Here is an 11513-nt window from a genome sequence, read left to right on the forward strand (position 1 = left end):
TTTCAATGTGCACCAGATTGATGCATTTAACGTTAAAATAGACAAAATTTTCTTACAGGGGAGCATGCCCATGGACCCTCCCTAGGGGGGCTTGTACCCCAGTGCAGCTCTAGGTCTAATGACGCTTCTGGGGCAGTGTCCCCGTTTTAAGTTTTACAAAGATAAAAACATTACCTGTTTTGGAGGTATTTACTCTTCTGAGCTGAAAAGGCCCCCGGATTTTGTCTCAGAAATCTGGTCACCTTACTCAAAATAGCTATTTTTAAAACACTAAGAAGGCTCAACACAACATGAAACTTTGCTCGAAGTATCGCCAGGGGCTCTACACGTGAACGCAAGCATTGAGAACATTTGTTTCGTTTGATTACACAGTTTACAAAAAAGAAAGGTTTTGAGCAACTCACGTTAGCAGTTGTTGTTTATGCTATACGCCATTTTCCCAGTCAAAAATAGGCGATCTCCGAATGCGAATGAACAGACTCCATAGGAGGAAATGTCATTCTTATATGAGGCTCCTTTTTCAACTACAAGGTCAATATTGTGTTTCACTAACGACAAAACAACGAATTATCCATGCATTTATATGGAACTAATCTTTTGGAGCTTTCCATCTTTACTCTCCTCCCTCGACTATTTTTGACTGGCTCGATAGACGGCGACCGGAAGAACAACAGCTACAGTGAGTTGCTCAAAACCTTTCTTTTTAGTAAACTCTGTGTACACATACAATGTTCTCAATGCTTGCGTTCATGTGAAGAGCCCCTGGCGATACTTCGAGCAAAGTCTCATGTTGTGTCGAGCCTTCTTAGTGTTTTAAAAATAGCTATTTTGAGGCTAGCATAAAAGTGCCCCTAGGACTCCCATTCAAAAGGCCATTTGACCGAAAAACGAGAATATGGTAAATCTTAAAAGTGACGCTTCCGTCTTAAATATGCTTTTAAACGAAAGTTTGACTCGGGTACATTCACAAAAAGACCCTAGGTTGCATTTTGGCGAGAGTTACGCTTTCAGATCTTTAACGTTTGCTCTGCAAGTTGAAACCAGTGGGCCCACAATACACAAACATATACATATACAGTTAAAACAACTTGACAGCTGCTGGTAATGAAAATGTTGCTGATAGGGCATTCAGGTCTGGCAGTGTCCCCATGTCAGTTCTGGCTGGGGACGTTTGTTGCATGTACCACCCCTCTGTCTTTCCTCATGTTTCCTGTCTGTATCTCTATTTTCAAATAAAGTCAAAATGACAAACAACAATCTTGAAGGAAATGGGGCTCAACAACAGCACCCATCTTCATGATTAAACAAAGCAATTGTATTGAAGAGCAATGTATTCATCTAAAATATTTCCTTATTGAGGTTCAAATTAGAGCGAAGATAACAATTTAATTAATGCAATTATCCCTTAAAGGTCATGTTGATAAGGTCACGTTTGCGTTTGTGATAGAAGAGCATTAAAGCATAGAGGCATTATAAGTTCTTCTCTGTGGACTCCGGCTTATATTCTCGCAGAGCTGTCTCAACCAGCAACACTTCAAATTAGCATCTCTGCCCACAGGGCAGTAGCAAAACACTGGACTGTCTGTTACGTGGGAGCCAGGAGCTTGCTGACTAAGCCCAGAGGGCCAGAGCAGCCCTCACAGCCTGTGGTTTGAGGTTTTAGAGAGTGAGTGGGAGAGATAGAAAGAGTAGGTGGACAGTTTCAACACTGTGAAGAAAGGGAGAAAACAGGGTGCTCTCCCAAATAGGAGGGTGGAAGTAACAATTAAATAAGAGCAGAGTTGAGTTGATTACTTAATGTGAGAAAAAGCACACCTTAGTCCCTTAACAGCTAACCTACACATTTGCTCTCAAGCATGTCTGTGTTCTCAAAAATGGATTTGAGACTGCATGACAAACAACAAAAAATAATAAAATTAGTACAAAAGCTGATCACATCCATTGTACATGCAAGAGGTCCCTTTAAAGGGGTGATAGAATGCAGAACCGAGTTTACCTTATCATACCTTATCAACATTGTCATAGTTGAATTACGACAGTTTGGTGGGTAAAATACAAACCACTGGTCTGAGATTAGCTGGTGTTCTGAATGTTGGTTGCGCAGATCTTAGACACTTTATACATTGTTCGTCTGCTATTTCATTACTAAATTCACTTCTGAGACTTTTTTATGCGAGAAATCAACTATGTAGAGCTCAAATATGGGCCTGTTTCTGGGTTAGCACTCTACCAATCAGATTGGTCATTTGAGTCCGACTGCCGGCAGTGCCCACCCTCCCAATTAAACATGTCAAATCGGCCAAAATGAAGGCCGATGGCCCCTCTGACGGACGACGGCACGGAACACACCGAACAGACTCGAGTCACTGACCTCGCCAGACTGTCCAACGGCCAATTATCAGCTCTGTGTGTCCGGGCCTTTAAGGAACAGTGTGAAATACCCTATATAATCATTATATCACCCCTTTTATTATTGCGCAAGCCTAGCTGTCTAATTATGCATATGCACATAAGCATCATCAATTATGCACATGAATTATTCATAGTTAGATCAGATTCAATATTCATTGTTAGATCAGAAATAGGAAGAATTGGGCTTTAAATCAAATATTATAGGAGGTGATTTCCAATGTTGATTTTTCCCAACAATTCCATTTAGTTACTATTAACAAGTAATCAACAGCGAACAAATATTACTGCTTAACAATTCACATACATCATCAATGGTTTTGGCCAGTGAAGCTAACTTATTTATTAACAGTCAGTGAAAGACAGAGTCCACCCTGTGGTAAAATACTAAGATCTATGTTCACCAATTAGCTTTTTGGTGAGCTTTCAATTGTATCTCACTCCTTTCTTCAGCAAAAAGAGCTTTCTGGATGTAGATGGCCTTCTTGATCTTCCTCCAGCGATCCACTCACTGATTAATGACTTTGACAACGTCTTAAGGCCCTGACACATCAACCCGATAATCGGACTCAAGGTCGGTGACTCGAGTCTGTTTGGTGTGTTCCGTGCCATCGTCCATCGGATGGGCCGTCGGCCTTCATTTTGGCCGACCTGACTTTCTGGGTCGGAGGGTGGGCAGTCGGACTCAATGACCAATCTGATTGGTGGAGTGCTAACCCGGAAATGGCGAGCGGGATGAGTGATGAATGCCCCTCAAAATCTGACGAAAATCTTTTAAACTGACCTTTGTCGATCTGAAATGAAAACAGATTCAGCAACTGTATGGCCTATTTCTCGCTTAAAATGTTTTCAGAAACACATTTCAGTGAACTATTTTCGTAAAATACGAGATCGGATTTCGAACAAGCCGTTATTATCGGTCAGCTGGAGAAGCCAGACCCACGTGACGCGTTCGTCATTTCCGATTTTCATTTTTTTGTATTACGTTTCGCGCACGCGCAGAATGTACGCTCAAGTCGGCGTCGCTTCGGTGTGTTCCGAGGCACTTTTTGGACCTCGGGGAGCCGACTGATCAGACCGACTGCCTTTTCTGCCGACGGACAGCCGTTGGGTTGGTGTTATATATATGACTGAATTTCCGTGCTTACTGTACAGTATGTCAGTGATTCGCAACCAAGGGTACTTGTACATGAGCCCATCTGATAGGGCTGTGGGGGTATGTTGGACAAACAAAAATTGGGAACCACTGCTGTAGATCACATAATGACACTCAAGTTCCATTTGTTAAGGAAAGCCATGTTGTCAAAAGCTCCAAAAAAGCTGGTAAGAGAACAGATAAGGCTTTGTGTAGCTGTAACATGCAGTTGGATTTAATTAGGCTTTACATATTGTATGCAAGCAGGGAAACCTGTTGTTGTTAACATTGTATTGTACCCTTCATTAACATTAGCTAGCAAGTTCGAACAACAAATGGTGGAAGAGCTGTGTCCTCAGGTGTCAGTATGAGAAGGCCTCACACTGATACGTTTATAATTAGCATCTTAGGCCAAGTAACCAATGGCCAATTAACAAGGCACTTGGTCCGTGGTGTATACGTTTTTTTCATCCTCTTAAATTTACAGTATATAATATATACAAAGTGAGCTTGTCATTGCCTTTGAAACTGTACATGTTGGCCAGAAACACAGCTAAGATACTTCTTTTTTAATCGAACCGAATCTTAGAGGGCTGTGCCTATACTCATAGAATCTGGAGTTACAATACGTAACTATTGTTCTATTTCGTATAAGCTTCGCCCTCTAAGGCTACGCTATTGGGTTAGGGCGAAGCTGATGTAGTCAATGCCACCTGCGACACAGAGCCCACAAGTAGAACATAGACTAACCTTTTTCTCTAATGCACTGACAGGAGATTTGTATCAGATAAACCGTTATTCTGATAAGAGAGCCTGCCATGGTAATGACTTGGCCTAACTGGCTGCAAGGCCCAAGTCATGAGTGTAGGCATGCATGATTAGTGAGAAAAAGTACATGATTGACAAATATGGGGCGCCCGTGTTCCTCCCAGCCACCCATCATGGGGGGCATGCAGCGGCACATCATTCCATGATTGAAGGCGTGCATGGTTAGTGAGAATTGTATCATGATTGATAAATGAGGGACCGGGGGAAAAGCGTATAGGAGGGTTCTACGCCAAAGGATGGATTGTCACGTGTGCTCAAGGAAAACCACAGTGCGCACTGTGTGTTCTCTCGTGAGGTGAACAGATCCACCTCCACTTTCCCGAACCTGCTCCACAGCTTCTGAACAATAGAGGGATTCAATTTCCACTCATTGTAAGAGGGCCCTCCCCTCGACATTAGGTCCGCCGCCCGGTTCAGAACCCCGGGGATGTAAACTGCTTTGAGGGACAACAGATACAGCAGGAGGCTCCTGGCTATTTCCAATAGCCGGGCCGAGCGCACGCCACCTTGACGGTTTATGAACGCTGCTGTCTCCCCGCTATCACTGGGGTGAAGTGTTTTAAAACCTTCAGCACCGTGGACAGCTCCAGGCAGTTTATGTGTGGGAGAGAGGGAGGTGGCCATTCTCCTCCCACCACTTGTGACTCACACATTCCTCCCCAGCCAGTAAGGGACGCGTCTGTGTACACTGTCACGTATGACATCACCTTGCCCAGGGGAACACCGGTTGACAGGGTCCGGGGGTTTCCCCAATATGCCAGGTCTGACTGAAGAGAAGATGGGATGGTCAGCAGTCGCCACTTGTGGCATATGGGGTCGACGCGCTGGCGATGGAACCACCTCTGGATTTTCCTCATGTGGAGGAGGCCCAGGGGAACTACCACGTAACCCGCGGACATCATGCCCAGAAGACGCATCACAGACAGCACTGACACCGTCGCGTGTGGTGTGGTGCGTGACAGCAGAGAGATCAATGCGTCTCGCCTTGGCGCTGACAGCCTGGCTCTCATGATAATCGAGTTTATGTCCACGCCCAGGTAAACTATCGATTGTGCGGGGACCAGTGAGCTTTTCTGCCAGTTTATGGCGAAGCCCAGTGTTTGCAGGTGCCGCAGAACTTCCATAGTGTGCAGCCGCCTTTTCCCGAGAGGGAGCCAAAATGAGCAAATCGTCCAGATAAAAGAGGATTCTGACGCCACGGCTGAAGTGCCGTCTCCATGCACTTGGAAAATGTGCGGGGGGCCAGTGAGTACCCGAACGGCAGCCAGTTGTACTGGAAATGGGCCCCTTGGAAAAAGATCTCTCGTTCTCCTCCCCCGGGGGGAACGCGGGAAATTGCCCCTTTTGACAGTAGCTCCTCTAGCTCTGTTGTCATGGCATCTGACTCTGCCTGGGATGACACGGTTGTCTCCAACACGCCCACGAAGCTAGGCGGGGGGGAGGCAAACTGGAGTGTGTAGCTCCGTGTTATCAGCTTTGACATCCATGAGTCCATGTGTGTCAGCCTGATCCTGAGCTGTGCTCTGAGAGCGGGTGCGTGCATGTCTGTGTGTTGTTTATAGACATGGCCAGCAAGGAGCGCAGAGCCTATTCCGCCGCTGGGCGAGACGTGTGTTCGTGACGCCCAGCCCATGGTAGGGCTCTGTCGAAAGGGCGGCAGCCGGTCACCGCCGTGTGGGGCGGGAGCGGCCACCGGGTCATTGTCTTCCTCGTCTCGTTGGCATGGCCGGGGGGAAAGGGATGACTGAGCGGCACTGTTCATAGTGAATGAGTGTTCGCTCCCGCTGTCTGCATAGTGAGAGAGCGGTGGAGCTCCGCGTGCAGCGATGGGCTGGTGTGCGCTTGTGTGAGGAACAAGGGCTGCTTGGTTGAGGGGAAACTGTTCTTTAGATGGGTGGGAGTTGCCCTTAAAAGGGCTGTTGTGTTTCCAGCTCTCAACCGTAGAGGGACAGACGTTCCCCACGCCCCGATGCCGCTGTTTGTTGGGTGGCTCGGGGGGGGGCGGTTTAGACCAGGTGGGGGCCGCCTTCATGGTCCTCCGGCTCCGTGAAGCCTGCCGGTCATGTGGAGCTGGCTGTGGTTGCGGAGGGGGGCCGGGTGGAGGAGTGGAGGTCGAAGCCTGGGAAGATGCAGCCGCAGCAGAGGCCGTGGGGCGCTTTCTTTCATGGCGGTTGTCATGGCGACGGCGCCACTGTGGAGGAGCCGCCTTCCAAGAGCCGAGCCTTCGAAGTCGTTCCGCTTGGTGAAGGTGGGACGTGGCTGTCTGTAGGCGGGGCCCAAATAGTCCATCGGGAGCTATGGGGCCGTCCAGAAGCTCGCGTCTGACGTCAGTGGGTAGCTGTGTCATGTGGAGCCAGATGTTTTGCTGGGCCACAGTCTGCCACGCCATGACTCTGGACAACGCCACCGTGGATGCCGTGGTCAGGGTGAGGATGGCGGTCATTGCTTTGGCAGATCCAAGAAGAGAGCCTTAGCGGTGGAGGGTGGAGCCGCCTGAGGCAGAAGGGAAGGCCGCCGGAGTGGTGCCCTTGGCCGTTCCGGAGATGGGGAGAGCCACAATGGGAGGGCATCGATCCCCGTTTCGAGGTCCCAGGGGGGGAGGAGGGGACAGCTGGTGACGGAGGTGTTATACGAGGGAATCAAGCCATCAGACTCGTGCTCGTCGACAAAGCCTTCCTCCACCGGATCCAGGGTGTTGATGGATTCCGCCCGCCGGTTAAGCTCTTTAGATGGCAGGCGGGCGCAGAACTGGCAGGAGGCGTCGGGGGTGAGAGCCAGGCTGGCGTGAGCGGCACCAAGGCAGGTCTCGCAGCGGGGGTGAGGTCCAGCGGCAGGATATAGCCGGTCCAGCAGGTGGGGCACAGGCGAACACCGCTGGAAGTCGAGCTTGTCTTCATACTGCTAGCTTGAAGAAAAAGTGGGAGATGAACAATGGGTCTGCTCTGTTTATATACAGTTTCTGCGGACGTAGTTGAAAGCCCATGCTGGACGCAAGGGCAGGAAAGAAATCTTCACGACTGCGCATGCAGAAAGTGATAAACCCAATAGCGTAGCCTTAGAGGGCGAAGCCTATACAAAATAAAACAATCTGAGCCTGTCAAACAGCACTTTTAGTGGACGAAAATTGACGATGCACATTTGCCCTATATGATTGATGATGAACATTGCAGCCCAGTTAGCGGCTGCCAGTTACTGTGTTCTTGCTCAATACTACACCAATTTTTTGTTCACATAGTCATGTGACAGTAGACACCAATGCACAGGAAAATATGGTCCAGGTAAAAAAAAGGTAATCAAATAAAAGTTTAATTATGTGTTCTTAATCCCATCCACTATTTGTCAAGAACCTTAGAAAGCCTGTTTTTTCTCTCCAACCAAGTGGCCTTCCACTTTCATCTTCCCATTTCTATTTTTAGATCTGTTCCGTGTTGTCCAGCATAGCCTTTCCTTCCAGAGGCTTGTTACTTAGAGCTGGTGGGATCTGGGCATATGTGTCCCTGTTTGTTTCCGATGTATTTTCAGAGAGGTTAATGCGTGCTGACATCACATAAATGTCCTCTCATCCAACTGAGAATATGCCAACCATGCAGCAGCAAGCCAACTGCACACATGCACGCACACTCACTCTTCTATCACTCTGTCCTTACCTCCCATCTGAGTTGATCTTTCTTCTTTCAACAACACTCTAATCCCATCTCCCTTTTACACAAGTATGTGTATAGGTTTTTGAAAATACAACTGCATATGTGAATGAAAAGTTGCATAAAGCCTTTTATTGCTTCAGAGGGAGAGCTAATTCTTATAATGCTGGGTGGGGCTTAAGACTACAAATTTGAAAACGAAAAAAGGTCTGGGATGTGAGTTTTCCTCATCTCTTCCTTGAGGCCAGCAGCTCGAGGCTACATTAGCCGCTACTAGCATAACACACCCGAATCTCCAACCAAAGAGATTCCATTTTTGTTTGCGTTATTTCTGAACATGCCTGTAGAGCAGACTATCCTCATCTAGAAAACAAAAGTATGGGTCGATTATGCAAGCAACTCATAACTAGTGATGGGACAACCGACTATTTTTCACAAGTCGGTTCAACCGGACAGTCGTTGGCTGGCCTACCGAGTTAATAGATTCGGTCATCAATTTGCGTGCCCACGGCGGTGGGGGATGTTAATGTAGGCTATGAATTTCCATGAACACAATTCTAAGATGCACAAGACATAAAGGCTTCTGGGATCAGTTGATAACTCAAATTTGCCAAGAACCTAGACACCCGTTTGATTACATAGACTCATACATTAGGCACGGTTACGGTCTCTTTCAGTAACCTGGTGCGCAGTCTCCTCGTGACAGCCTACCTACCATGTAACAAACATTTAACTTAACATAACTACCAAGATAACATGACGTGTATTTGTATGTGATATCCATCGGTAATGTAGCCTATGAATTTCTATGTACACAAGCATCTAACATGCATGAGAAATAAAGGCTTCTGGGATCAGTTGATAACCAGTGTTCGAATTATACCGTGAGCTTCGGGGGGTACAGCTATTTTTATTTTTATAGATGACATCATACGCTCATTTGCATATTTATGGCATCATTACGCAATAATTTACATAAAGCTTAGTGGTTGTGTCGGCATAAATAGTAAGAAATATAAATCCTTAGCCAAATAATCACAAACTCACTACGGGAATTTCTATTAAATTATAATTATTACTTAGGTAGCCTATATTTGAAGTAAAAAAAAAATTCTACTAAGGGAAGGCGAAAGATCGATAAAGAATTCACAAAGAAGGCTGGCTTGCCCAGGGCCAGGCCAGCTCAGCGGCATCTTTCTCCTTCTTTTAAAACATCCATGGTCGCGTCCCGCTGTCTCTCGTACCTACACCGGCCCCCGCACCCTGTCCCCCCTCCCCTTCTACCTGCCTGCAGTGCCACATGAGGAGAGAGCAGAGAGGGGAGAGGCTGCTCCTCAGTCACAGAACAGAAGAGAGAGGAGACTGTTTTGGTGGCCACACGAGAGAAATACCTTGCGTGATCGCAGGACAATACTGGCATCTTTTCAACAGAAAGTCGCTGTCTTTTCTACATAAAGTTGCCAGCCTATAGGCAGAGATTAAAGTTGATTCAGCCACTTACTCTTAAATTCGCTGACACACCAGCGCCTGCCCGGTACCTACGTTTTGACAGCTAGTGAAGTGAGATCAAAGAACCAGTCTGAACGTACCTCCCCGTTGGGATGTACCATTTCTCTGGTACGTAGTGAGGGTTTGAAAATCGTATTTCATTAGATTATTTCCTGAATTGTTGGTGATGGTAATACTGCATTTAAATACATACAATTTTGGATAGGCTAACATTATATTTTGTAAAAAAAAATGTCTTGGAGGGTCCAAGTCTCATCTAGGGGGGTTGGACCCCCCCAGTTCAATTCAAACACTGTTGATAACTCAAAATTGCCGAGAACCTAGACACCATTAGACTCGAGCGTTTGCATGGTTACATTCGGTCTTGTTCAGTAGACTGGTACGCGGTCTCCAATCTACAACTCTTCAACAACTCTTTCGGTCCAATCGTGCTGCTCGAGGTAGCCCATTTCCTGATTGATTCTACCACCACTCCAGTGGAGGCGCTAATAAAGTAAAAAAAATAGGAGTGAGTCGGTTCATTGACGTATGGCACTCGATTCTCCTGGTTCAGTGACACGACTCGGGTTAATTAACCAGCTCTTCGGTCAGTTCGTCAACACTACTCATAACAACCCACAATTATGTTTCTTGTTAGGCGGCGACCTCTGTAGCAATTGTGGTGTTTCTATGAAATAATTTAGTATTTCTCTGAAATACTTTGAAATAACTTGAATTTTCTTTGTCTCTCAGGGAAAATACTTGTCAAATTGTAAATACTTATGCCACACAAAATGCTGTACATAGCCATCTTGACAAACACGCACATGTCAAGCAACAGAGTGCTTTATGTTGAAGGTGATTCTCGATCTTTGTATTTCCTTTTCTGCCACTTGTGTCAGGGCCAGACAGACAGGGTTGTCTGAGCCTGAGGTGCAGCTACAATGAGGCTGCAAAGAGGCAGAGACACAAACTTTTCGACCACTGTACTAAATGTGTATAGGTGTATCACATTCTTTCCATTTCTGCAGAGATGGATTGACAGTTTAATATAAGCATAAAGGGTACATAGTGCAAAGGAAACATCACCTCACAACACAAAAGGACAGTCTGAGACACAAATCAGGGAGTGAACATATTTTTCTATGAACTCTGGTCAAAAGATTTTTTTTTAATAGACTGGAAAGTCATCTAAACCATACAACATTATAGGGTGTTTATTCCTAACCTCTAATATGAGCATTCCATAAATTAGCACCCCTAGTGGTGACAGACAATACAACCCACAGGAGCATTTTCCTTCAACATACCTAAACCCAACGGTCGCAGTTTGAAACACGTCATTTACGTCGGTGCAGTTTGGTTAGGTTTAGGCAACAAAACTACTTAGTTAAGTTTAGAAAAAGATTGTTGTTTGGGTTAAAATCTGTACGTTTATAACGGTACTTCACTTCCGGTTAGGCACATGATGCAGAACGTGATGTGGTTCATTTTCTTCCGTCTTCAGAGTCTCTGTGGTTTAAATTTACAATGTCTCCCAGAATAACTTAATCAGTGTTACAGCAGCATTGCTGACATGCTCCTGAAGAAGAGGGGGAAATTATCTCTTTGAGAAAAATTAGCTTTCATTGTTAGCATTCTCTTATTGTACATGTATCTTGTTATCTTGGTCAGACAAGCTCATTTTACCCCATCACATCATTACAATGAAATCTCAGACACAAACATTAATTAGCTCACCCTGTGGCTAAATAATGAGATATAATATCAAGTTAGCTCGCCCGGTGTCTCACACTATCATACTCAAATAGTACAAACCACTGGACTTCTTTGTCTAAAAGAATACTTAAAACTGCTAAGTGCTCTCTTGACTGAACGTGTACTTGTTCCCTTGACAGCCATGGTAATCTACTGCAATTAAACATGAAAGAAGCCATGACCATTTTCATCATATCAGACAGCCCCAAATTATTAAATGCAGTGCTGCTTCCACATATTATGGCTGGAAAAGT

This window comes from Sander lucioperca, chromosome 4 (genome assembly GCF_008315115.2).
Source record: "Sander lucioperca isolate FBNREF2018 chromosome 4, SLUC_FBN_1.2, whole genome shotgun sequence".
In the NCBI taxonomy this organism is placed as follows: Eukaryota; Metazoa; Chordata; class Actinopteri; order Perciformes; family Percidae; genus Sander; species Sander lucioperca.